The sequence below is a fragment of the Canis lupus genome, chromosome 16 (assembly GCF_048164855.1).
Source record: "Canis lupus baileyi chromosome 16, mCanLup2.hap1, whole genome shotgun sequence".
Classification (NCBI taxonomy): domain Eukaryota; kingdom Metazoa; phylum Chordata; class Mammalia; order Carnivora; family Canidae; genus Canis; species Canis lupus.
In genome coordinates, this window is record NC_132853.1 from 36,620,836 (window position 1) to 36,647,495 (window position 26,660).

The window sequence follows — 26,660 nt, forward strand, 5'->3', positions numbered from 1 at the left end:
AGTATCTGCCTTCTGTTCAGGTCATGATCTCAGAATCCTGGCATCGAGGACTGAGCCCCACATCGGGCTCCCCGTTCAGTGGAGAGTCTGCTTTCCCTCTGATCCTCCCCCATGCTTGTGGTCTCTCTCTCTCTGTGTCTCAAATAAATAAAATCTAAAAATAAAAAAATAAAAGTATATGTAAAAATCTAAAGATTGAGGGGTTCCTGGGTGGCTCAGTCAATAAATGTCTGCTTTCAGCTCAGGTCATGATCTCAGGGTCCTGGGATCAAGCCCCACATTGGGCTCCCTCCCTGCCCAGTGGGGTGTCCACTTCTCTCTCTGTCTCTTCCCCCACTTGTGCATATGTGTTTTCTCTGTCTCTCAAATAAATAAATAAAATATTTTTTTAAATCAAAAGATTGAGTAAAATAAGCCAGTACAGAATAGCCATTCTCAAAGCATAGTGAAGGCACTTTTACCCAACTCCAGTCTGAGCAAGAAACATCATCAACAGCAGCCTGTCATGATCATTATTATTTAAGAAGACCTGTTTTATCAGAATGTGTTCATAAAAATGCTGCTTTTAAAAAATCAGATTGTGGGTTGTGTTTTATAAAGACTGTAGTCATAAAAGTCATTTTTTAAAAGCACATGCATCCCAGAAAATCAAGAGGTGCAATTGCTCCCGCCAGGCTGAGGAGGAAGATACCCATTATCTTCCAAGTTCCTACTGTTTTAGATTCCACAATTTTGGAATTGCCAGGAGTCCCTCAGGCTGATGGTTTTCCAAGCATAATACTGCTCCCCAGAAAAGGAGACCATCAGGAAGTCACTCCTCCCACATGTGACCAAATTCTGTTAAATAAAAGGGGTATATTCTTTCTCCAATCTCTGGCTAACCAAGAACTTTGTATTGAGTTTCCATCCTGTTTGATCATGGTCCAGGCTTCAGACCCATGAACCAATGGAAAGAATTTCACGCAGCATTTTGGAGGTTCTAGAAAAACAAAAGCCACTGATGCAATCCAGCTCTTTTTGTGTGTTGGTTCATCACAAATATAATTTTAAATGCCATATTTACTCTGCATGATGGCATCTTCTTCCAAGTGGATCTTCATGCTTTTTGCTAGACAATTTGGTCATTTCTTAGTCTGACCAAACCCCTTCTTCTTTGGCCAAACTTCCTTTACCACGCTGTAACTGTGTATCCTGAACAGAGCTTTCAGTTTTCTCCCCCCACTCAGTTCTAAACGTTTGCCGAAATGAACCCTTAGGAGGAAGTAAACTTGCCTGGCATGGCCCAGCTGTGCGTGAGGCTTGAGTGAGAGGTATTTATGACCTGACAGGAAGATAAAGATAAAGATAAAGATGAAGCTGACTCGGTGGCTGTTAGCAAGGGGAGAAGGAAATGTTTATGACCCCATCTGCTGGCGTTTCAATAGGATAGAACTGCCTTTATGGCGTCAATCTCCCCTGTGACTTCCTTCCATTTGGGGAGTGATATCTTATTTCAAGATGTTCCCACCGAACACACTGTTGTCCCCTTTGTTTAGGGGCACAAGAGGAAGGAAGGACTTTGTTACTGGAATGTGGGGATGGGTCAGTATTTATGGTTATGACTCAAGCTACAGAAAAGGCTTCATTGGAGTTGATTGCATAGGATCCAAAAAGCTGCCATACATTCTGCTACTTCCTTAAACGTTATCCACACTGAAAGCAGAACCATATTAGCTCTGTCATTATCAGGCATTAAGGCTAACCATTTTCTAACACTATTATAATGAAAATTACTGTAGCTTGATTTTCTTGCCCACTGGGAGAAAAAAAAATAACTTATTTTGTTAGTTCCTTTCTTTCTTGTCTTTTATTTAACTTCTCTTGTTTTCCTTCTCCTCAACATTTTTTCTTTTCCCTGGAGGAGGAGACGCTTAAAACCAACAGGTGCATGTCTGCTCAGTTCAAAATCTATGTACATGTAACAAAAGCAGCATGAAATGACCCCTCTCTTAAAACTAACCCAGGTTAAGAGAGACTACAGATGGGTTGATATTCCTTTGTGAGGCAATGCATTTTTAAAGTGCCACAAATATGGGAATATTCTTACAATACTGTGTCACTGAAGCCTATGTTTATGTAGATAGATAGATGGTATTCATTTTACTGCAAAATAAGTATTTATTTCTCAGTTTTATTTGCACTTCCCCCAGGCCCATTAGTACAGATTAAATTTTATATTAAATTGCTCAAATAATCAGCACAATATATGTAAATCAGGAACTTTAACTTCATTTGCACTATTTGTATGGATATATGTAACCATACTCAATATAACCTTTTTTTCTTTGCAAAAACAGAATTTCTTTCTTTTCTAGTGCTAAGACCCTATTTCTAAAAGATGAATTGTTTACCAAATTATATACACAAAATGCTCAAAATTATAAGAGGAATGACTTTGTTATTGCCATTGGGTTTGTCTGATTTAAAGAACAGAGGGAAGAATTTTTGTTTGGGAGGTAAATCACCCAATGGTGGACTTCTATATCTCTTTAAGGTCATGTCTTCTTTTTCACTGGTGGGAGGAGGGGGAGAGGAAGATGGGTTGCTCAATCATTTTTTCCCAAGAATTCCATAGTAATAATTTTTTTAATGAGAGTCCTATAGAGAAGTTGGGCAAATTAGTTATAATTTTTGTGTCTGATTATGTAAAGACTAGAAGGTGGTAATAATGTGTGAGAAATTACATTTTATATCATAGCTCAGGTATAGTCCATTCACAGAACAGAAATATTCTGGTGGCAGTGTCCCTTCAAGGATTGGAACTATCACGGAAGTAAAACCTACCACATATAAACACTGCATAAGTCCAAGATTTATCATTGATATTCACAGAAGTTCTTCTAAAAAACATTCTACCATTACTTCTACAGCACAGGGCCCAAGTCTTGACGTATTCAATAGACCAGCAAGTCTATCCCAACCATATTTATTCAGTGTGATTCCTGAGAATAATTTGATAGCCCTACTAGGGGAGGTCCTATCACACTTGCAGTTTTCTGAGACCTTCTTCTCAGCGACAGGTTACCAGGTGGCATTCCTATTAACAAAGGTTCAAACCACACCATCAAATGGTTCAAACCACATAACCTCCTGTCTTAGGAGTTAAGCTAGCTTCCAAACCCTCCCTTGCAGTGGTTAACTCCACCGAGAAGCTTTCTATCAGCAATAATAGCTTCAAGGTAGGAAATAAAAAATGGAGAGTGTTTAAATTGTTAATGGGTTTCATGTTCTTGTCACTGTTGAGGGTTTGTTCCCTTTTATAAACTCATAGTTTTTGGTTGACATTGCTTTTATGCGAGCCATCAGCCAGTTGGTGATGGTGTTGCTGTGTTAGACCATTACTGCCGGATTGTATTTGCAGTAAAGAAGGGGAATGGGGGCTGTAAATCTGCAACTGGAGATTTAGGGCTCTGTTACTCTGCAGTTTAGGCCCATGTGCTGGGGAGTCCATTCTCTTCCGGCAGAATTATACCCTCCAAACATGCCTTCTCAGGCACTGATCGACGACGTTCATTCCCTGGGCTACCAAGGCACTTAATACGGCTAATTCAGTGAAAGAAGCCTGAGGGGTGAGGTGGATGAGCCTCTCTCCCTGCTGGAAGCCAGATGCCAGGCAGGTTAGCAATAGTGCTTTATCCCTTCCCCCATGTGAAGCTGCAAGGAGGAGCCATTACGGCAAACACAGAGAAAAATAAGAAGAAAATGCTGCTAATGTTGCTGGACTTTTTTTTTCCCTTAAAGAGGAAATACTGCCTTACAAAACCTCATTAACCCCTTTAGTACTAGCCCATTATCAGGAACATTCAGGAAACACATTCTCTCAGAATTCAGGATGTGTCAGGGGCCTGAATATCTTGCCATCATTTGACAAAGCTACCACCAAAGTTTGGAAGCCAGGAGAGTCAGTGCTTTGAGGACAGGTAACTAAAAAGTAGGGAAAAAAAATTTTCCCACCCTGACCTGGCAGGTTGATTGTGAATATAGATCAGTAGCTTGGAAGATAGTATCTCTTACTGCTGGATTCAGAAAGCATCAAGATTAAATATGTTTAGAATAGCTTTATTTATCATGTATCAATTCTACTATTAGGCATTTTATAGTGAAAAGAATGCCAGAATATTTATTTGGCTGGCAAAAGTTTTAAGCATGATTTTAGACATGTTTTGTTTTGCTTTGTTTAGCCTTCCCCAGAGAGGAAGAATGTTAAATATAGACTCATCCACATGATCCCTCTGAGGCATGTGGGTCTGCTTTCTGTGTCAGCTGTGGCACAAATGTGCATGATTTAACCATACAACTATTGAACCAGCATTGGCCTATTAAGACTTCAGATGATCTGTTCATGAGCTGTCAGCCCAAATTGAGCTTGAAGCCTGCTGTAAAAGATCTAATTTTCATAATTATCCAGAACCTTCACACCCTCCTTCCTTCAGCACCACCCACCTCCATGCACGCACGCAGAGGAGCAAACACATACATACGAACACAGAGGCACAGAGCAGCACTGTCCCTGGAGATTCATCAGGCCCCTTGCCCGAAAATGCACCGAGTTCATCTAGGGGTCATGCCTGGCTTTGACTTCCTGTTTGAGGAGCCCCATGTGTGGTGTTCCAGCATCGCTAGGGGCTAGTGATGACTAAGTAACCTTTCACACTATAGCCTCCCACCAAGAAACAAGGTCCCTTATGATCCCAGACCTGGAGTGATTAAGGCACAACAAATACCTTTTTAATATATAAGGTGGAACTAATGCCTATAGAAATAGCACTTTACTGTCTCATGGCCTTACATTTATAGAAAGAGGATAGAGCTGTTGTCTTTGAGGATGAAGAATTTTAAAGGCAACCTGATTTAGTCTCAGGGTACACTGGGGACTTTGATCATTTAGCAGTTGCTTAAGGCTACCTTCGAGCTTTACCTGACCCTAGTCTCCAAAGGAAATCATCATACTATGTATGGAGTTCAGCTGGCAATATCCCACTAGGTAACCTGGTCTGAACTGTGGACCAGTGGAAATGGGCAGCACTTTCAGGTGTAACCCTTTGCAGCACTGGGGATAAATAGTACACGCTTCAAGGGTTCAGTCTATCTGATGTCCCTACAGTAATTCCACTGCAGCTCCACTGCACAATAAACCATGTGGTTCCTGGACATATATTGCCCATGCGTTAAGGGTGGACGGGCAGCACTTTACTAGGTTCTTCTCATACAATCTCAGGTTTTTAAGGCAGCTGAGGCTTAAATTCCTTGTCTTAACATGGGACAACTGTATTTCTACACTGGTCGTCAATTGTCTTTACCCTCAGAGGGCATTTGAGGGTAAATGCCTGAGTTGCTACTCAGGCAGGGTTCTATGGTTAGAATAAAGGGAGGTATTTCCTGTCTTCATTGCTCTTTGCTGCTGCTGCTGCTGCTGCTGTTGCTTCTGCTGCTGCTGCTGCTGCTGCTGCTGTTGCTGCTTCTTCTTCCTCCTCCTCCTCTTCTTCTTCTTCTTCTTCTTTTTTCTTTTTCCTTTTTTTTTTTTTTAATCATGAGGGTGACTGAGTACATTATTCAAACCTTGGCTTTTCCCTGAAGTCCGTTGTTTACAGAGAGACATTTGGGTCCCTGGGGCTCACTCCCATAAAACCTTATTATCATATATTTCAAGGCATAAACTTCAGTTGTCAGCTTGGGAGCACAGTTTTTAAAGCCCTGGCTGCTCTTGTTTTTCTTCTGCTTCACTCTGGTTTATTTTTCTTTCAGCTTTGTCTTTCCTTTTCCCTCTTCTTCATTGCAAGCAATGCTCAGTTCCAAGCTGGCTTGCTCCTTATTCCACTAATTAGACAAGAAGTCCGGAGAGGCCATTATTAGATTCTGAGAATCTTTATCAGAGCCCATTATGGCCTTAAATACTGCATAAACATTTTGCTAACTGAACCTATGAAAATTTCAGCTGATCCATCCTTGGTCTTTAACATCTACCTTCTTGTGTATTGACAGGGTTATGTTATGATGATAGAGATTCTTAACAGCTTATTTTTCTTTATATTAATTTTCTTAGAGGCAGCAATTCAGATTTGTTTCCATTCTCTCTCTTCTTCTCTCTCTCATTCTAATTACTGGGAGTGGGGGTGGAGAGGGTCTGAGAAGTCTGCTTTTGCTTGGTGGGGTATGTGTGAGTGTGTGTAAATGTCATATGTATTAATGTCACCAGTGAGTAGGATTCATGGTTGCCTGTTTTTCTCTCATTTTCTTTACAGAGCCAGGGATTATTTGTATGGACCAATGGTCTCCCTTTTCTTTCAATGGAAGAATAATCCTGCATTATAATATAGTAACTGCAAAAGAAAGCTCTTTTTCTATTTCATTCTTTTCTTTCTTAATTCACTGTCTAGTGAGTTTCTGATTGACTCACAGACCAATTAAAGTAAAATTTAATGGAAGAATAGATTAACTCCCTGAGGTTTCCCCACCATCCATCACATTTTTATAGCAGGAGCTCTGAGGAAGCTCATAACTTCATGCTGTGAATGTGATAATAAAGAGGGCACGGAGAGGATTCCGATTTACTACCGGGCTGATGTTCGCCAGGACAGAATTTACTGCCCAATCCCTTTCCCCCTTTTATTCAGGAGGAGGTCACTAGATCTGCCCTCAGCCCAGATCTGAGGTACTGAAGGGCAGATTGTCAGGTCGAGATTCTTTCCCTTTAATTGGGGTGGCGTGAGGATGGAATGTGAATTCATTGTCCAGAGATGGATGTCGTGTTAAATTCATTTCTGTCTTCAGGAAGCTGCTGTCACCCCAAGTGTTCATATTTTTAAATGGTGCATTTGATTTGTTACTATTTACTCTCTTAGAAATTCAGAAATAATATCAAGTATATCTGTTTCCAAGTCCCTTAGTCATTGTCTTTACCTATAGGCTTTTCTGGATTACTAAAGATACCTCTCTATATATCTTCATAGCCAACATTAATAATGTGTTCTTCTGGGTATCTTTCATTTGAAGATCTCAAAGCCCGTTGTAACTACTGTTTTAGTCTTTGTGATAGGTCCAAAATAACCTACTAGCCTTCCAAACATTTTGCCAGCCCGCTAACATTTCTCTGATTCATCTTAACAATGAAGTATAACAATGCTCACAGTATAAAAACAGTCATATGATAATCACACCCGTCCCTAAGACTAATTTTGTACATTTACTAAAATTTTTATTTTATGTAGCAAAATTTATTGTTTAGGCCTTGAATCTTAACTCTATATCAGGCATCATGACTGTATTAGATTATCTTTTTTTTTTTTTTCAGAAGCTTGGTGAGGTAGAATCAATATTTAAAAATCATCTTTATCTGATTGTCCTTGAAATCAAAACATGTCTGTACTGAACTCATTAGCTATCTCTCTCCTTACCAACTACTTTTCTGCCTATATACAAAATCTTATACAGGAGGATCCACTTTTTGAAGTATTGTAGTTTGGAGATAGGAAATTGTCCTAGATTCCTCTCTTTCCTGAACACCCCATGTTGCATTGGCCACCAAGGCCCATTGAGTCTACCCTTCAGTGTCCCTTGAAACAATGTCCTTCTCTTCATCCTCTTGCCTTAGTTTTGGTTGAAGATTCTCATCATCTCTTTGTTGGACTGTTATGCTCGTCTTCCAGCTGATCTTCCCTTTCAGCATCTACCTCCAATCCATCCGCAATACTCATAAAGGAATAATACCTCTAAAATGCAAATTTTATAATTTTCCTACTAACAATACTTAAATGACTGCCCATGGCTTTCAGAACAAATTTAAATGCTATAGCATGTTTTACACAACCATTTGTAGAGCAGCATACCTTCAAAGCTTAGAGCAGTGATTCCAGAATTTGGAAAAGTATGGGATTGACATTTTTTAATTTTGATGAAAATATTTTTAAAATAACTATCACCTTCTATCAACATAATTTCACAAAGTAGTTTGATGTCGGAAGACATAAAGAACACAAGTTCAACATAAAGTCTCTCATATTGAATAATTATATAACTTTATGAAAAAAATCACTTTATAGACCTTATTTTTCTTGTTTTACTCTAGTTCTGAAAACTGTATGTTGTTCCCTTATTGTACTTGGGAAATGGAAGTCTGGAGTGGTTAAGGCATAATAAATACTTTTTTAATATACAAAGTAAAACTAATGCTGGTTAAGTAGGTGATCTCAGGAGTCAGAAAGAGCTGAACTTGAAATCTAGCTTCAGGGAGCACCTAGATGGCTCAGTCAGTTAAAAGTCTCTGACTCCTGGTTTTGGTTCAAGTCATGATCTCAAGTTGTGAGATTGAGCCCCATGTCCAGCTCTGCGCTTAACACTGAATCTGCTTGAGATTCTCTCTCTCTCCCTCTCTCTCTGCTCACACACTTGCTCACACACTTGCTCATGTGCTCTCTCTCTCTCAAATAAAATCAGAGAGAGAGAAAGAAAGAAAGAAAGAAAGAAAGAAAGAAAGAAAGAAAGAGGGAAGGAAGGAAGGAAGGAAGGAAGGAAGGAAGGAAGGAAGGAAGGAAGAAAGAAAGAAAGAAAGAAAGAAAGAAAGAAAGAAAGAAAGAAAGAAAGAAAGAAAGAATCTAGTTTCATGACTTAGTGGTTGTATAATCATGGGCAAGTTGCTTATCCTCACTGAATTCAAGTTCCTTTTTTTTTTAAGATTTTATTTATTTATTCATGAGAGACACACACACTCACACAGAGAGAGAGAGAGAGAGAGAAGCAGAGACACAGGCAGAGGGAGAAGCAGGCTCCATACAGGGAGCCCGACGTGGGACTCGATTCCGGGTCTCCAGAATCATGCCCTGGGCCGAACCGCTGAGCCACCCAGACTGCCCTCAAGTTCCTTTATCTGTGAAGTAGAGATAATAATAGTACCTACCTCTTAGTGTTACTTTGATGGTTACATGATATAATACTTATAAAGTGCACAGCCCAGTGTCTGGCATGTAGTAAGCCCTTGACAATAAATTGATTTACTATTATGACTACCTGTTCTCATCTCCTATCACTCCCCTACAAGCACCCTATGTCTACAGATATACTAAAGTGTTTCCAAGTAGTCCCCTGGACCAAAACACACTCTTGCTCACCTTGGCACACGCTTTTCTCTCTGTCTGAAATCCTGTTCCAGTGAATTGTATGTCCAGTGACATCCTACTTTTCCTTCAAGATTCAATTCAACTTTACAATTCATGTTAGCATCTTTATTTGTCCCTCCCTTTCCATTGCCAAACACTCTTCCATGGTCTCATAGTATTTTGCAGACTACCAAATTCATACCAAGTGCTTGTTAGGTTTCTTTGTTCAATTTCAATAAGTGACTAAATAACTTAATATTACAGATAATTTATATTTTGGGGTTTGTCACTTTAATTCATTAATTCAATGAATATTTAGAACCAACTATGGAGCTTAAGCTTCTGCATAGGGTGTATTCCAATAACTATATGCAATATTCAAGGTTTCATAAGGGTTAGTCTCCTCTGTGATTCCATGGAATTTGGTAGAAGCATTAATACAAATGATTGTATTATAATTATATGTTTACTTTCCTTTTCTAGAGTGAATTCCTTGAGGGCAATTACCGTAATCATTTTTGTCTCTCCAGTACCTAAAACTTTGAAGGTGCTCAGTTTCTGTTTATTGACTAAATAAAAGAATATCAGAGAGCATTCTCAACTTTAAAGAGCTTGATTGAACCTTATTAACTCTATGATTGATTGTAGTGTCCCTGATTTTGAAAGGACACCATCATTCCATGCCAAGGTAACTATTTTAAAAAGGCTGAACATCTTTTCTGGTGAGTTTATGTGAATTTTATCCTTAAATTGTGTCTGCAGTTCCATCTAAGAGCCTGGGGTGGTTTCCCTCTTAAATCAATGGATCATCCTAAACAATTACTCAAAGAAGGAAAAAAAAAAAAAGGAAATGTGGTCCCTTGAGCTAATACCAGACTGTAGTAGGAAAGAGAGTATGCTCTGGTATGTTTGGTATGTTTGACTATAGGTTCATTGTGAGTAAAACAAGGGCAAGAGCTATGATAACTGATCCAAGTGCACCTGAGACTTGCCTCCAGGTGATGTTATTTTGGGAGTGGAGTAGCATCTTACACTTGCAAAGAATGTGTTCTCAGTGCTATGAGCCAGATTTGGGAGGTAAAGCACTAATATTATCAGGCATCCTCGGTTTTGCTAAGCTGCTAAATGCTGTGCTTCGTGGGCAATTAAACATGTCTCTAATCATGCTTGTCCCAATTTAACACATTGTACAGTAGCATTATGAGAATTCTGCTCTTGTTACCTTGGCATAGGATAAAATGACTACATTTCCCATTCCAGAGTTTTGCTGCAGTTGATCTTATTCTTCAGTCCCCTACTAAGTGAAATTACAAACAACATTGATGAACTCACTGGAAGAATGAAAGCTAACCTTTGCAACTCTGTTCCAACTTCACAGTAACATAGCAAGTTAGGATAGTCTGCTACTTCTTGACCTTCAATTATAATGATGCTTAGTGCTACAAGTTCACACATTCTGTGATGCTCCCTAAGTATGTACATTTTTGTTCATTTCTGAGTTTCTTTGTAGATCAGTGCCATCTCTCTAGTTTTATTTCCCTTTGCTATTCAGCCCCCTTTTTACATTACCTACTTTTTACACCTCTTTTTTCTCTATCTATTGTTTCTGTATTCTTAGAGAACTTCTATTCATCCTTCGAAACCCAGGCTCAGTCTTTGTCCCCTCTGTGAAGCTTTCACACACAGACACACAGACACACACATGGAAAAACCTAACATTTCTCAAGCTCCTGCTAGGAAACTCATGCCAGAACTCTGTTTGATACCTTTTACAAATCTTACCTTGTTTAATCTTCATAAAGCATTTCAAAGTTTGTGTTATCCCAATTCTCAAAACATAAAGCCAAGGCTTAAACAGTTAAAATATTTTCCCATAAGCTTTATTTTATTTTTTTTTAAGATTATTTATTCATGGAGACACAGAGAGACAGAGAGAGAGAGAGAGAGGCTCAGAGACACAGGCAGAGGGAGAAGCAGGCCCCATGCAGAGAGCCTGATGTGGGACTCGATCCAGGGTCTCCGGGATCACGCCTCAGGCTGCAGGCAGCGCTAAACCGCTGCACCACCGGGGCTCCCTTCCCCAAATCTTTATAGCAAGCAATTGGAAGATCTAGGATTTAAACCAAAGTTTGCATGGTTTTATTTTTTTTAATATTTTATTTATTTAATCATGAGAGAGAGAGAGAGAGAGAGAGAGAGAGAGAGAAGCAGGCTCCATGCAGGGAGCCTGATGTGGTACCCGATCCCGGGACCTCAGGATCACACCCTGGGCCAAAGGCAGGGGCTAAACTGCTGAGCCACCCAGGGACCCCCAAGTTTACATGGTTTTAAAACTGATATATATTCTACCATAAGATGCTACTACTTATCTCCTTTATCAGTTTTGTATCAATGCATATGTCTAAAATGTTGCTTTTTATTCATAATGTCTATTGTGTTACTCATCTGTCTTTCCTACCAGAAAAATAACTCCTTGAAAGTTAAATTTATTTCTTATTTATCTTACTACCCCTAGGGCTTTCAGAACATTTTCTGACACATAACAGACACCAAATGAAGGTTTACAGGATTGAATTGGATCTCATTACAATTGAATTGAAATGAACAACATATTTACCTTGAATTTTGCATTTCTGATGTCTTGAGCTCTGGATGCCATTTCCACAATGCCAGGTGACATGTAGCCTCAGTTGTCTTCACAATTGTCCATGTGTAGCCCTGTATCAACTTCATCCTGAACAATTGTTCGTCTCCCTGTGAGTGTGACTGAAGAACACAGTCATTAGCATATATAAGTTCCTAGAGAACTGTCTTCTATGTCATATATTTACCGTAGTCAGTGGAGTATACTCAGTCTTTTAGGAATAATTAAAATAGTCTGTGGCTCTAATTAAAGTAGTCTGGATATTTTTAAGAAACCTATATATAAGAACAAGCTGAGTGCTGACATCAAGTTAATTGTGTTATTTTTAGTGGCGCTATCACTGGAGATAGCAGTATGGCACCCAATGCCTTTTTAATTCTCATATCTGGATTATAATGTTAAATAACCAGCATCTTGAGCTCTTAAGAGGAAAGGCATTAAAGCGTCGATAAATAAAGCTGTTATGAAAACTCTGAAAATTATCTAAATGCACTTGAATAAGAAGTCATGTAGTTATTAAATTACTAGCTCTGGAGACAAATGTCCTTAAGCGCCTTTCACTGCCAAGAACAAACAACCCACCAACCTGAAACTCTTGTCATGTAAGGAAGGGTAGGGCACCCAGAGAGGAAAGCCACTGGGCTTAAATTTTGTAGTGTTATATTTCATCTGTTCAAATTACAAACTGTTATTTTTACTAGAAGTCAGAACTTTCCCCCTTCTTTCTAGTCCCTTACTCCAAATCTTGGCAAAACAGGGAAGACATAGCACAGCAAAGAAGCACACATTCTAGCATTGCAAATCTTTCACTTTGCTTTTGTGATAGAGTCATCACTATTTCCTCTTAATATTCTCCTTCGTCTTAATTTTAATTAAGCATTGAACCCCATTGTGAAGTAGCTGCCTTTTATTTTCTGTAGCTGAAATTGAGTTTCTTTTAAATGGGCTGCTCAGAACTGGTGTCCTCCCCAAATTGTGATACCTAGTAGCCACAACCGCTAATCCCAACTGAGTTGGAACACACAGTGGAGGTGGAGCATTTCTCCTGTAAAATTTGCACAGGAAGCACTGACCAAACCAAATTTCTCTTGTCTCTTACTGTTTTCTATGATCGGGACTGAACAAAAAGAAATGCATCTCTTGGAAATAATCAAGACACAATGACTTACACAAGGACACCATCATGGTCATGGGCACCCACTAGGGAATTCAACTCTGGATCATCTGTGAGCCTAAGAGAAGGAAGATCAGGGAGTGAATTTATTTGGAAATAATAGAAACCGTTGGTTGGGTTTTGTAGGCTGAAGTTCTGGAGTTAATCATTATTCTGCGGAATCCTGAATGATGTTGCTTGTAGCTTTCCTATGCAGGCAGCATCCCCGTGGGAGTCCTACTAACGGTCTTTTGTCAGGCACTATCAGCAGTATTGAGCCAACCTGAGCACCCTATTATTAATCCTTTTCTCCCAGTGACATGACAGCGATCGATGTCTGAACAAGCTATTGAAACTGTAGCAATCAAGTGGACTCCAGTTAATCCAATGGGATACTTACTCAGAGCCTATGGGAAGGGCAGGGAATTTTTTTCTAATGCTGTACTATTCCCATATCCATACACTCTATGCTGCTATAATTTAAGTAAAGGTTGACATTTACCCAGGCCTGTAAAATACACAAGGAACCCTTACCAATGACTCAGATACATTCATATCACCTTTGCAGCCATCTGCTACTTCTGTAAATACATGAACTTGTGATCATTATATAAATATTTGTACCTATGTAAATATAAAGCAAGGACAATGAAACATTTATATGGAAAGGTACTCACCTGGTGATGTTTTTTGGACTCAAAGAAATCTATCAATTACAAAGAATAGTATGTACAACAAAGATTATCAGGTTTCCTGTCCCCTAGTTCAGACAGAAGTCTAAATTGGTGTGCATTCAGATTCCTGGGTCCCATTCTCACAATTGTGATTCAGTAAGTCTGAGGTGGTGCCCAGTAATCTGCATTTTTAATTCCAAGGTGATTGGGATACTCAGCAGTTGAGAGTCTGCCTTTGGCTCAGGGCATGATCCCGGAGTCCTGGGATCAAGTCCCACATTGGGCTTCCTGCATGGAGCCTGCTTCTCCCTCTGCCTGTGTCTCTGCCTCTCTCTCTCTCTTTCTCTCTTTCTCTCTCTCTCTCTCCCTCTCATGAATAAATGAATAAAACATTTAATAAAAATAAATTCAAAATAAAATAAAATAAATTCCAAGGTGATTGGCCTGAAGTAGGAGTTTTCAGGCTATATTCCAAGGTGCTTTAGGGCTTCTTAGGCACCTAAACAGTTTATAGGTTGGGGCCAGGAAGCACAAGAGAGAAAAAGGCCAGAAAGGACAGATTTGTTCTCAGCTTTGCTAGCAAGTCCATCACTTCTGGCAATTCACCTTAACTTGATTCAATTTTTCTGACTGTTAAATCCATATCAATAATGTATACCTTTATTTATTCTACACAGGTATTTTGAGAAGCATGAATAGGAGAGTGCAAAGAGAATAAGGAATTATAGAGGATAAAGCCAACTTCCCAGTCAGAACAGGACTGTCAATGTGGCCTCTTAGTCCCTCCTTAACCCTACAGTGGGGTGGGGCTTCCTACCTGGTGGGCACGATTTTTCCCCAGGACTGGGGATTAGGGGAGCAATCCAGAGTTTGCAGGATCCTCCTAATGCTGAGCCTAACTCTCCTCATTAGCTCCTGCTCACAGGTCCCATTGCTCTTACTTTTCCCAGTTTCTATAATACAACCCTACAAATATTTGGCAACAGTTATCCCATCTCAGGCTAAAACCCCTTGCTTTCTGAAACTATTCCTTGATTAACTCATTTTCTGAAATCCTCTCACCTATGTAAAGTATCAGGTTTGTTCAATTAATTTGCCTCTAATTTCTGCACCTGAGTTTTCCTGTTTTCCACTTTGCCCTCTTTCTTCAGCATTTTTTTTTGCACTGCATACCTTTACAAGAGCTATTACAATAAGCCCCACTGCAGTATTAGTTTTTCCTGAAATAATAGTGTAAGTATTGGCCTGAGACGCTATTAGTGTGCCAGGTGCTTCTCACACAGGGCTGCACGATAGAATGATTTGGGGAGTTTATAAAAAAGAAAAGACATGTACATGTCCAGGGACCTCAACCAGAAATTCATTCTGAAATCCAGTGGAACAGAGGTCAGTTCTGGAAAGTCTATGTTTAAGGTATATCTTTAAGGTAATGAAAATGCAGCTGACCTGAAAACCACTGTACACACTAAGTTGAGGACCCTCAATGGTTTAAAGAGGCTGGAACAGAGAAATCCAAACCCTGCCTGCATCTGTCACTTACCTGGCACACGACTGGGCATGTTACTAAAGTACCAGCACCTCTTTCCTCATCTTTATCACATCTACCTCCCACATCCTGAGGATTACATGACATGATATATGTAAGACACTTGGTAGATAAAGGACTACACAATGTCCTTTTTATACAAGTGGATTTTTATTTTTTTTTAAAGATTTTATTTATTTGAGAGAGAGAGAGAGCATGAGCAGGAGGGCAGAGGAAGAGGAAGGAGCAGACTCCCCACTGATCAGGGACACAGGTCCACTCCCAGAACACTGGGATCATGACCTGAGCCAAAGGTAGATGCTTAACCAGAGCCACCCAGGTGCCCCAGAAGTGCATTTTTAGATGATCAGTCAAGTGGCTATTTTATTATACTTCTATTCTACTCCATTTTTATATATGTTTGTCTAATAAAGAGGGTCTTAAAGTACTATATGTTTATTTATTCATAGAACAAATTTAAGAGATGACCATTTATTGTGTTTGTTCATATATATGTGTTTGTTTCGAGTGGTCATTCAGAAAATCATTCTTTTGCTGGATATGATTTTGCCTATGTCCATCCAGCAGTATTGGAAGAATCAATAGGAAGAGACTTTGAAATTCAACACATAACAAGGCCTCGTTGATCCCCTAACCTGACATGGATAGGAGATATTCTGGAAGGCTCCCTTGCAGACAGCAAGTTCTAAGAAACAGGTTTCGACAAGAAAATTGCCTGGTTTATTATTTTTAATTTAATGAGGCTTGTTCCTGTAAAAATTGCAGGGCAGATATTCCAGGAAGTCAGCATCTTTTTTTAGCCCTAGAGCAGACAGCCCAGTAGTGGCCACAACTGGACAAGTGTGCCTGACCTGCATTCCAAGCCAAAGGGTCACTGTTGAAAAGTGAGAAGGGTTTTTCAGTTCAAGATCTGAGCCTGGATGTTCTGTCCTTCCCACAGGTACTGTCAACAAGGAAGCAAATGTTGCAACAAAATTTTGTGATGTGCACTTTTCACTATAAACTGGACAGGGCCCAAGATTCATTTCTCAGAGCTCCTTACCCAAGCCCAAGATGAGGAATGGTCTTTGGTCATTAGCACTTGGTCTGGAATAGTCTAGAGGTGAAAGAGTTGCTGCTGGATTTCATTAATCTAAAGAATGGTGTTTGGGTTAAAATGTCTTCCTGGTATTTTAATTGGGGAGGGTAATGTTGGCGTTCAGCAGCAGGAAAAATACATGTGCAAGATTTAGAGGGCGGAAAACTGTGGTGAGGGGTCGAACCTGTGAGTAAAAAATTGAATGTTTTATGACAACACAAAACTTATTTTTGCTGATTCAGCTGACCCTTCCAGACAATCGATGCTTATTCTCTTGCTTCATTTCCATGTCTATGTGATAAAAACCAAAATAAAATAAACTTTTCTTTTTTTAATTATTTCTTTATTTATTCATGAGAGACACAGAGAGAGGCAGATACACAAGCAGAGAGAATAGCAGGCTCCACGCAGAAAGACCAACATAGGACCCGATCCAGGGACTCCAGGATCACACCCCGGGCCGAAGGCAGACGTTCAACCACTGAGCCACCCAGGTGTCCCAAAATAAACTTTTCATATTAAAACTTCAGAACTCCCAAAACTGAAGAGAATATTTGTACTTCCCACATATTTTTGGGGCGCCCACAATGGACCGGGCAAAACTAAACTTTTTTTGTGTTGCCATTAGGAATCCCATCACACTAACCTCCCCTTCAGCCCAGATCTGTGGTGCCTGGTTCTCCCTCCAGTTTCCTAAAATTCCTGAACCCCAGCCAGTAAGCTTAAAGTCTTGCCCATGAGTTCTGACATCCACTAGCTGTGAAACCTAGACAAGTTACTTTCTCTATGACTCAGTTTCTTCATCTGTAAAATGGGAGAGTGCCTACCCAAATAGGCACTATAAGGTTGCTATAAGAACAGAATAAGTTGATACTTATGAAACACCTGGAACAACAGCCAACACATAAGTGGAGTCTAATGTATTAGCCAGGTCATTTCCCCAGTTCTAGCACAGTGCCTAGTTCAATGCTTAACTCATGCCTACCTTTGTCTATATGTCGGATACGATCGGAGAATCTAACAGAATCCTGCAGCAGTATCTGATTGATGCTCCAAAAGCAGAATCAACCTGTGGAAGCTGTTATTAGCTCTGACCAGATGTCAGAAAACATTTAGAGCTATTCAAGTGTCAGTGCTCTCTATGGGAGGTTTATTAACACAAATGTTCTGTATCCTGTCCTTGAGCTAGGCACAACACACCAGTGAAAAATTTCTAAAGTATTTTAGAGACAGACTTTTCCTTAGTGGGTTAGAAAGATTTCTCTCTCTCTCCCTCTCACATACACACACAATCTCTCTCAGCAATCTTTTCTTTTTCTTTAAGATAGTATTCATTTATTTGAGAGAGAGAGAGAGAGAGAGAGAGAGAGAGAAACTGCATAAGCGGTGGGGAGGGACAGAGGGAGAGGATTCAGAAGCAGACTCCCGCTGAGTAAGGAGTGGGAGCCTAATGCAGAGCTCGATCCCAGGACCCCAAGATCATGACCTGAGCCCAGGGCAGACACTTAACTGTCTGAGCCACCACCCAAGCACCCCTGGTTCCAGCAATCTTAAAGATATTGAATCCTATCAATGTTTCTGTGCACATAAGCCTACAACTTAATTCTAGATATGAAATATGGGCCGTAATATCTCTGCTACTCAGGAATGCTCAGGACACGCATAGAACATACTTTGAAATGCAGGATGGAATTTATAGTTCTAGTATTTTTCTTTATCTAGCCAACATTTCTATAGTGCTGACTATGTATCAGGCACAATTCTAAGCACTTTTCAAATAGTAACTCATTTTATCCTCATAAACCTTGTGAGGTAGATCTTATCATTACCCACATCTTACAGATGAGAAAATTGAGTCACAGAGAGCGATTTACTCATGTCTCACAGCTAGTTAAATGGTGGAACCTGAATTCATAGCAGGCCATTTGGCTCCAGAGTCCTGCTTTCCACTGCCACTTTCTACTGCCCAGTAAACTTCACATCTTCCAATCCTCATAACAATAAATTAAAAATAAATTTCTTTTTGGGGTGCCTGGGTGGCTCAGTCAGGTAAGCGTCTTGCCTTTGGCTCAGGTCCTGATCTCAGGGTTCTGGGATGGCTCCACATCAGGCTCCCTGCTCAGCGGGGAACCTGCTTCCTCCTCTCCCTCCCCCTCCCGCTCCTCCCACCCCCTGCTTATGCTCTCCCTCGCTCTCTCTCTCTCTCTCTCTTTCTCTTTCTCTCTCTCTCTCTTCCAAATAAATAAATAAAATCTTTCAAAAGATAGGGACACCTGGGGTGGCTCAGCGGTTGAGCATCTGCCTTTGGCTCAGGGTGTAATCCTGGAGTTCCAGGATCAAGTCCCACATTGGGCTCCCTTCATGGAGCCTGCTTCTCCCTCTGCCTATGTCTCTGCCTCTCTCTCTCTCTCTCTGCGTCTCTCATGAATAAATAAATAAAATATTTTTTAGGGTATCCCTGGGTGGCTCAGTGGTTTAGCGCCTGCCTTCGGCCCAAGGTGTGATCCTGGAGTCCCAGGATCGAGTCCCACGTTGGGCTCCCGGCATGGAGCCTGCTTCTCCCTCTGCCTGTATCTCTACCTCTTTCTCTCTATGTCTATCATAAATAAATGAATAAATCTTTTTAAAAAATCTTTTTTAAAAACTTTCAAAAAATAATTAAAAATAAATAAATTTCTCTTTGAGGCTACAGATGAAGTGAAACGCTGGGAAACCTGCACCCCAATGTTTATAGCAGCGATGTACACATTAGCCAAACTGTGGAAGGAGCCTCAGTGTCCATCGAAAGATGAATGGATAAAGAGGCTATGTTATTGAGTCTCCGTTCTTAATATAAATGTCCAAAGTGCCAATATTCTCTGCATTATATAAAATTCTTAACACAGAGTGTTAATGCTCAATCAGCATCTATCAGTAATGATGGTAGTGCATAAAATTTAGGTTTTAAAATGCTTCCTAGTCCCTTTTTCTATTGAGCTAAAGCCAGGAGAAGGGTGACTAGGGTCCGGGTAAAACAAAGGAAGACCTGAGAATCTTAGAAGTTGGAAGGAGCCATCTACTCATGAGACCCAGCATACCCATTCTATGGACCAACATGCAGATAGAACACATGACTTGCCCATCATTACAGAACTACTCAGTAGTGCTGGGACTAGAGCACAGGACAAGAATAAATAGGGGCAGTTGAGGAAACAGTCCTGCTAGAAACTGCCTTAATTTCTCCCAAGCCAGGTTTTTTTTTCACTGTATCATGTCCTCTTTCTATCTACAGAAACTGAAGTAAGATTTGAGGGATCACACCAATCTCAGAAGTCAGAGTAGGGGAAAATCCAGAATCCAAGTTGTTAAGTAGGGCTCAAAGAATTCACTTGTGCTGGAATTCAAAGCAAGATCGGTAGCCAAAACTAGAAAGGCAAGTCAAGGTCAGGTCCAGAGGAAGATGCATTGGAGGGTGAGGCAAGACAGGTAACTTGAGTCCAGGAAAACAAAAGGTAAAAAGTTAAGAAGAAGTAATTGGAATTGCAATAACCTGCCCATTTCAAAGCCCAGATGCCTTAAAAAAAAAAAAAAAAAAAAAAAAAAAAGTCTCAGACTTGGGAGAGGATGCACTGTCATCCTAAATGGTACATCTCTTTTGAATGATAAAGCATTAGGTTTACCATGCAGATTACGTAGAAGTTTTCAGCGAGGTCAAGAACAGCAGTACCAAGTTTAATGTCCACTTAAAAAAATAGATAAGATTATGGGTTACTACGACTCATCTAAGAGATCTGTGCACAGTAAGCTTCTTAGTATCTTAATTTATCTGCCAGTGAAGACTTGAGGACTGAGCCAATTCGGCTGGGAATTGAACCTGTGGTTCCAGGAAGTCTAGATATTTCAAACCTCATACTTAGTCCATTAAGATATCCCCTCCAAGAACATAATGTAGTTAAAGTAGACTTAGATATCTTTAGTACAGAGAGTGGATTTTATTTCCACTTTGGGAATTTCTGATCCATAGTAGGGAAAGATATAGATGAATCTGACCTACAATAGTGCCTATGGAATAATGCATGTATGTCAACATACACTGTCACTTTTCTGATTTATGGTTAAGACGAGAAAAAAACCATCCTGGGCAAAGAATAGATTATGAGTACATTTGCTAAGTGGGGGCTTCATACATACATATCCCCCCTCTTTCATTCTTTCTAAAGACTCTTTCTTCTATCAATAAAATAGAATGAATTATACTCATCCACAGAATTTGAAGAGGGGCCACAGATTTCACACATCTGTCAGGTGAATCTGTTTATTTGGGGGACAGTTGGGGAACATCCTGTACCATTACAGGCTGTCAGCCACAGAGAATGTTTACTAATAAGCCTAGCCATTAAGTTGGGTCAGTGATGGATGGTCTGTGTTCCCCTGCCCTGGCCTGGCATGTGCTGTGATACTCACTGACCAGCAGCAGCTGTTGTACTAGCTGCCTTGTTAAGGGTCTCGCCAAGTGACATCAGCTATACATCACCCTGGCTGATACCTTTGATTATTTGGACAGCTCCTGGCATGATGAATCGTTGGGATTGATCTGTCTTTTCTTGCACGTCCTCGTCAGTGTTCTTTACCCATCTCCCTTAACTCTTCATTCTTCAGTTAAGGGTCCTTATTCCTGCTCTTTCAGACATATGCACCTTCTACCCTCTCCAATTTAAAGGACCTGTTCATTTCTGCATTCATAATGAGAAACCAGGATGAGGCTGAAGAAAATGAGTGCATCATAGTTAGAACAGGCAGGCAGGAGAAACAGCAGTCATTCTCTTACAGCCAGAAAAACAAGGAGAAAATGCTTTTTTCCATGGGCATCAAGGGCTCAGCAGCTTTCATTACTGAGGTCATGGACCTTCCACATATTCCATGTGGTACAAATTAAATTTGAATGCTGTGGGTAACCTAAACAATGCCTTCTATTTATAAGATCCCTTTCTTCCAAGGATTGCAAATCATTTCACACACAGTATCTCAAGCATCACTATATTTCAGCAAAAGAAGTTTTATCATCTCGATTTCACAGAGAAAAAAAATGAGCACAGAGAGGCTATATACCCAAATCTATTTGATAAATAAATGTATGACAAAATCAATAACGGGACCTAAAATTTCTGACTCCCTGCAATATTAAACCCTTTAATTCATTGATTTATAAAATGTTTATAAAGCACCTACTATGTGTGCTAAGAACTAGGAAAACAGGAGAACAGTGGGGCATCTACTAACTCATTCAATCCCATTGAATTCTAAGTCAGTATTAGTGGGGGAAGGGAGCAGATGTAAATAATACTATTTTACTTCAAAGAATTTATATGCGTGTATTAGAACTACAAATACTATTTTACCATGAATCGGCCAGAGGCCATAGTAAACTGCCCTTCACTCTGAAATCATAAATTCCTGCGTGGTAAAGACAATGTTCCCTATATGGCTCTTTCCAAGTCTGTTGAAAGTCAATCATAGATTCGCATAGGACTATATAAACCCAGTAGTTCTTAAGTAGTTACACTTGGCAAAACCTTGTTAAATATGTGTTTGAGTCCTTTTATAAAAAGAATTTTACTGGGATCCCTGGGTGGCGCAGCGGTTTGGCGCCTGCCTTTGGCCCAGGGCGCGATCCTGGAGACCCGGGATCGAATCCCACATCGGGCTCCCGGTGCATGGAGCCTGCTTCTCCCTCTGCCTGTGTCTCTGCCTCTCTCTCTCTGTGACTATCATAAATAAATAAAAATTTAAAAGAAAAAAAAAAAGAATTTTACTAACATAAAATATGACTATATTATATGTATGCAATATAAATTTTCAATCAGGAGTATACACATCTCCTTTCTCCCCCAGAAAAGGCCACTGAACTAAGCAGGATCAATGTGGTCTCCAAAAATTCCCATTAATGTATTTGTTGACTAGTTCTCTTTTTTTTTTGGACACCTGTAGAAAAGTAGTAAAATAATCCAAGATTATAAAAGGAAAATTATGGGAGAAAATCTCAATTTGATAATATTTTTTATCAATTAAGTAGGTATAAATATGCCACATTGTTCCAGAAGGAATCCAAGTCAAGAAATAACTTTTTATTAAGAATTATTAATCTGGGGCAGCCTAGGTGGCTCAGTGGTTGAGTGTCTGCCTTCCACCCAGTGCGTGATCCTGGAGTCCCGGATCAAGTCCCATATCAGGCTCCCTGCATGGAGTCTGCTTCTCCCTCTGCCTGTGTCTCTGTCTCTCTCTCTCATGAATAAATAAATAAAATCTTTTTTTTAAAAAAAGAATTATCTGTTTGAAAAATAAAATAGCTTGGTCAGATAGGAGAACAGTTGTAGAACACCTATATTAAAAATCATCTGAACTACAAGAAAAACACTGGTTTTATCATGTAATTTCCTGGCTAAAAAAATCCAATGGCTCTACAAAACTGGAAGGAATGCTAGATTATTGGAACTTCATGATTCACTCTTTGAAGTTTTTCATAGCTCATCCTAAATTCATATAAGAAATGCCAAGTTATTTCCCAGAATATACCCATACCTGGACACCTAACAAAAACTCTAGACTTTAGTAAAGTTCCTGTTGACCAAGAATACACCAAATTCAGCATAAGTGTCTAGAAAGCTCATCCTCCTTCAATCCCTATACCATTCGTCTCTCAGAGTCCAGCTCAAATACCCTTGTCCAGTCTATGAGCACTGCCTTCTCTGAACTTCAGGTATTTATTTAGGCTGCTAATCTTCTCCTTTCTTATGTTGTTAATTAACAACTTCAGAGATTCAGCCTGCCACACTACACAGTGGCCAGCTCCTGGAGGCCATCTGCTCTTCCTCTTGGTCCCTAGCACAGTACTCATACTCACAGAACATGCCAAAAAGTTTTGAAAGAATGAGAATAACTCCAAGCAAACTGCTAACCAGGGGTCACTAGGAGCTCATAAAAACTGGTTGAATTGGCTTATTTTTTTAATAATTGGTTATTTTGAATATATGTGATAGTTCTTCGAGACTTGATTTATGGAAATTTGCAGACGTTTCTGTTCTGTGGCCTGGCTTATATAGATGTATAAACACACAGGACATTAGTCCCACGCTTCAGTTTTCAGTAGCTCATGGCTACATGCCAAAGGTACACTGCTGTATACTGTGCAGTGGATAATTGCAGTGTATAACGTGGAAATTTAGTAGTAACCAGAATGTAAGGATTAGTCATATGTTTCAGAGGGCTGCAGTGTTGCTTATAACTGAGCCTCAATGCCTTGGTTGTGTCAGACAGACACTCCAGAGAAGTTAAAAACCTAGTGGGGCCTTAAGATTCCCACATGATTATTTTTTTCTTACCTAGATCTTTATGAAGTATAAATCCCCTTCTGATTCTTCAGACCTTGGTTGCTGTAACTCAGTTTCCATTTACCAAGCAAGAATCAGCAGTTTTGAGATATCTCTCAAACTACACAGGAACTGAGCTAAAAACCTGCTAGCACTTTAACACTGAAAAGCTTGATTTCAAACCATGCACCTTTCAAGAGAACATTTTAGGAACCAATATTTTCTATATGCATTTCCTATATTAAGTATATTTTCGGCTAAAAACCACCACCACCACCAACACCATGGAAGTTCAATCTCTGGAATACAGTTTTTTGTTTTGGAGTTTTTTTAGAGAGAGAGACAGTGGACAGTGTGTGTGTGCACATGCGGGAGAAGGGGGTGTCAGGGGAAGAGGGAGAGAGAGAATCCCAAGCAGGCTCCATGCCCAGTGCAGAGCCTGAAATGGGGCTCGATCTCACAACCCTGAGATCATGACCTGAGCCAAAATTACAAGTCAGACACAACCAAGTGAGCCACCCAGGTGCCCCTGGAATATAGTTTTTTTTGCAACATCAGAAAGAGTATAGAAGTATGAAGGATAATCAAAGGGAAGAAAACTTCTAGGAAACTCCAAATGATAGCTAAAATTATTGTTGATTTGTTCTCTTTAGACACCCTTTTTTGTCACATTTGCTAAGGAATTCCTCCAAATTCATCTCTTTTACCCTAGCTTAGCCCCCTAATGGCCCTTTGGTGATTCCCTCTACTCAAAGCCCATGGGTGCCTGAAGCGACTTCGTTCCTGAGCCAATGTTAAGAGTTCCAAGTTTCCATTTAAATCGACATTTCTGGCACCATCAATGTTGCAGTTGGCTGGGTTTATGATAATAATCATTCTTTATATTTACATACCACATGTCATCACAGAATCAGTACAATTTATACATGCTAACTAGTTGGGCTTTCTCCCTCCTTTATCATCAGGAGGAACAGACAACTGAGATTTACAGAGAGAAATTTAGGGATGTTTCACTCTCAATAAGTTTAGGGGTAAAGCTCTAAAACATGCAGTGCTCTCTGTAATATTATTAACAGTGATACAATGGAGCTAGTTTTATTTTATTTTTTAAAGAGAGAGAGAGGGCAGCCTGGGTGGCTCAGCGGTTTAACACCGCCTTCAGCCCAGGGCCTGATCCTGGGGACCCGGGATCAGGTCCCACGTTGGGCTCCCTGCATGGACCCTGCTTCTCCCTCTGTCTGGTCTCTGCCTCTCTCTCTATGTGTGTCTCTCATGAATAAATAAATAAAATCTTTTAAAAATAATAATAAAATAAATTTAAAAAATAAAGAAAGAGAGAAAAAGAGTGTAAGTGGTGGGGGGTGCAGAGGTAGAGGGAGTGAGAATCCAAGCAGACTGTGCAAGCACGGAGCCCAATGTGGGGGTCGATCTCACAAGCCTGAGATCACAACCCAAGCCAAAACCAAGAATCCAATGCCTAACCAGATGTGCCACCCACGCACTGCACTAATATTTTTTAACTTACTTTTACCAGACAGTGTACTAAGTTCTGAGAAGGATAGATTTTTAAATTATTCCACCATTCCATTGTTGAACTGAAGAGCTGAAGGATACCTCAAGGGATCTTATGATCAATCTACCTGCCAGATGGTTTTCCTTTCTTTTCTTTAAGATACATAACAATTCTGATTCCACAATCACTTAATGTCCTGGTCCAGAAATTTCTCATGTCCAGCTGAAATTGTTTCTGTTTTAATTTAAGCCCATTTCCTACTGCTGCACAAACAGAATAGCTAGTTAGCACCTTCCTTACACAACCTCTGATATAATGCACTATACAGTACTTAAAAGTCTAAACCAAATTGCCACTTATCCTTATAGCTCCAGGCAAAGAAACAAAAAAAAAATGTAAGATTTAATTCTTTTATTTATTCATGAGAGACATAGAGAGAGAGGCAGAGACATAGGCAGAGGGAGAAGCAGGCTCCCTGCGGGGAGCCCAATGTGGAACTAGATCCCAGGACCCCAGGATCAAATCCTGAGCCGAAGGCAGACCACTCAACCTCTGAGCCACCGAGGCATCCCGAAACAAACAAAAAAAATTAACCACATCTATGTTATTTCTCAGGAGTTTTTTTTAATATATAATTCTGTAGTAAATTTCACTCAAAGAGGAACTTCCTTAGTCATTCTTCCTTTGTTTCCTAGTATTTCAGAAGCTGGCAAGGCAGTAGTTAGTAACAAACTGTACTGATAAATTTTCTTTTAACTTTTATGTTGCAGTGTATCTATCACATATGCAGAAAAATGCCCAAGTCACAAGTGTAGAGCTCAATGATTTTTTAGAAGTTTTTTAGTTATTTATTTGACAGAGAGAGAGAGAGCACAAGCAGGGGGAGCAGCAGAGGGAGAGGGAGAAGCAGGTTTTCCGCTAAGCAGGAAGCCTTACTTGGGACTGGATCCCAGGACCCCAAGATCATGACCTGAGCCAAAAGCAGATGCTTAACTGGCTGAGCCATGCAGGTGCCCCAATTTTTTAAACAAAAAATACACACTCGTGTAATCCCCACCTGAATCAAGATATAGAACATTAGCAACACCCCCAAAAGCTTTTTTCTGTGTCCTTTCCCAACTGTTATCTCCCCAAAAGTAACTACTACTCTTCTATTGCCAGATTACTTTTCTCTATTTGAATTTCAGATGAACAGTCATACAATACTCTGATGTGTCCAGATTCTTTCATTCAGCATTATATTTGTGAGAATCATCCATATTTTTTACATGTATTAGTAGTTCTTTGTTCTCATTACTGTACAGTATTTCATTTATTCATTTTAGTTTATTATAGGTAGACATTGGGATTGTTTCTACTTTGGAGATAGTATGAATAACGCAACTGTGAACATTCTTTTTTAAATATATTTTTCATATATTTATATATGAAATATATATGTAGAAATATTTTTTATTATTAATTTTTAGAGAGAGAAAGAGCCTGCACACAAGCAGGGGCAGGTGGGGGGAGGGGAGTGTAGGGTCCGAAGTAGACTCCATGCTGAACCTGGAGCCTTCTGTGAGGCTTGATCTT

At 39.8% G+C, this 26,660-nt stretch overlaps 1 protein-coding gene and 1 long non-coding RNA gene across 4 annotated transcripts in view; one reads left to right on the forward strand and one right to left on the reverse strand.

Annotated features, from left to right (window-relative positions):
* The window catches only part of SKAP1 (src kinase associated phosphoprotein 1), a 286,859-nt gene that overhangs the window by 181,516 nt on the left and 78,683 nt on the right, over positions 1-26,660 (forward strand). The gene's annotated exons all lie outside the window — the stretch shown is intronic.
* On the reverse strand, positions 10,990-13,278 carry LOC140607503 (uncharacterized). Of its 2 annotated transcripts, XR_012009504.1 has the most exons (3): positions 12,945-13,278; positions 11,749-11,897; positions 10,990-11,241 (listed from the first exon to the last, which is right to left on the reverse strand). It is a non-coding gene; the product is annotated as an uncharacterized lncRNA (long non-coding RNA). The 2 variants fall into 2 exon arrangements; XR_012009503.1 differs by lacking the exon at positions 12,945-13,278 and having other exon boundaries at positions 11,749-12,379.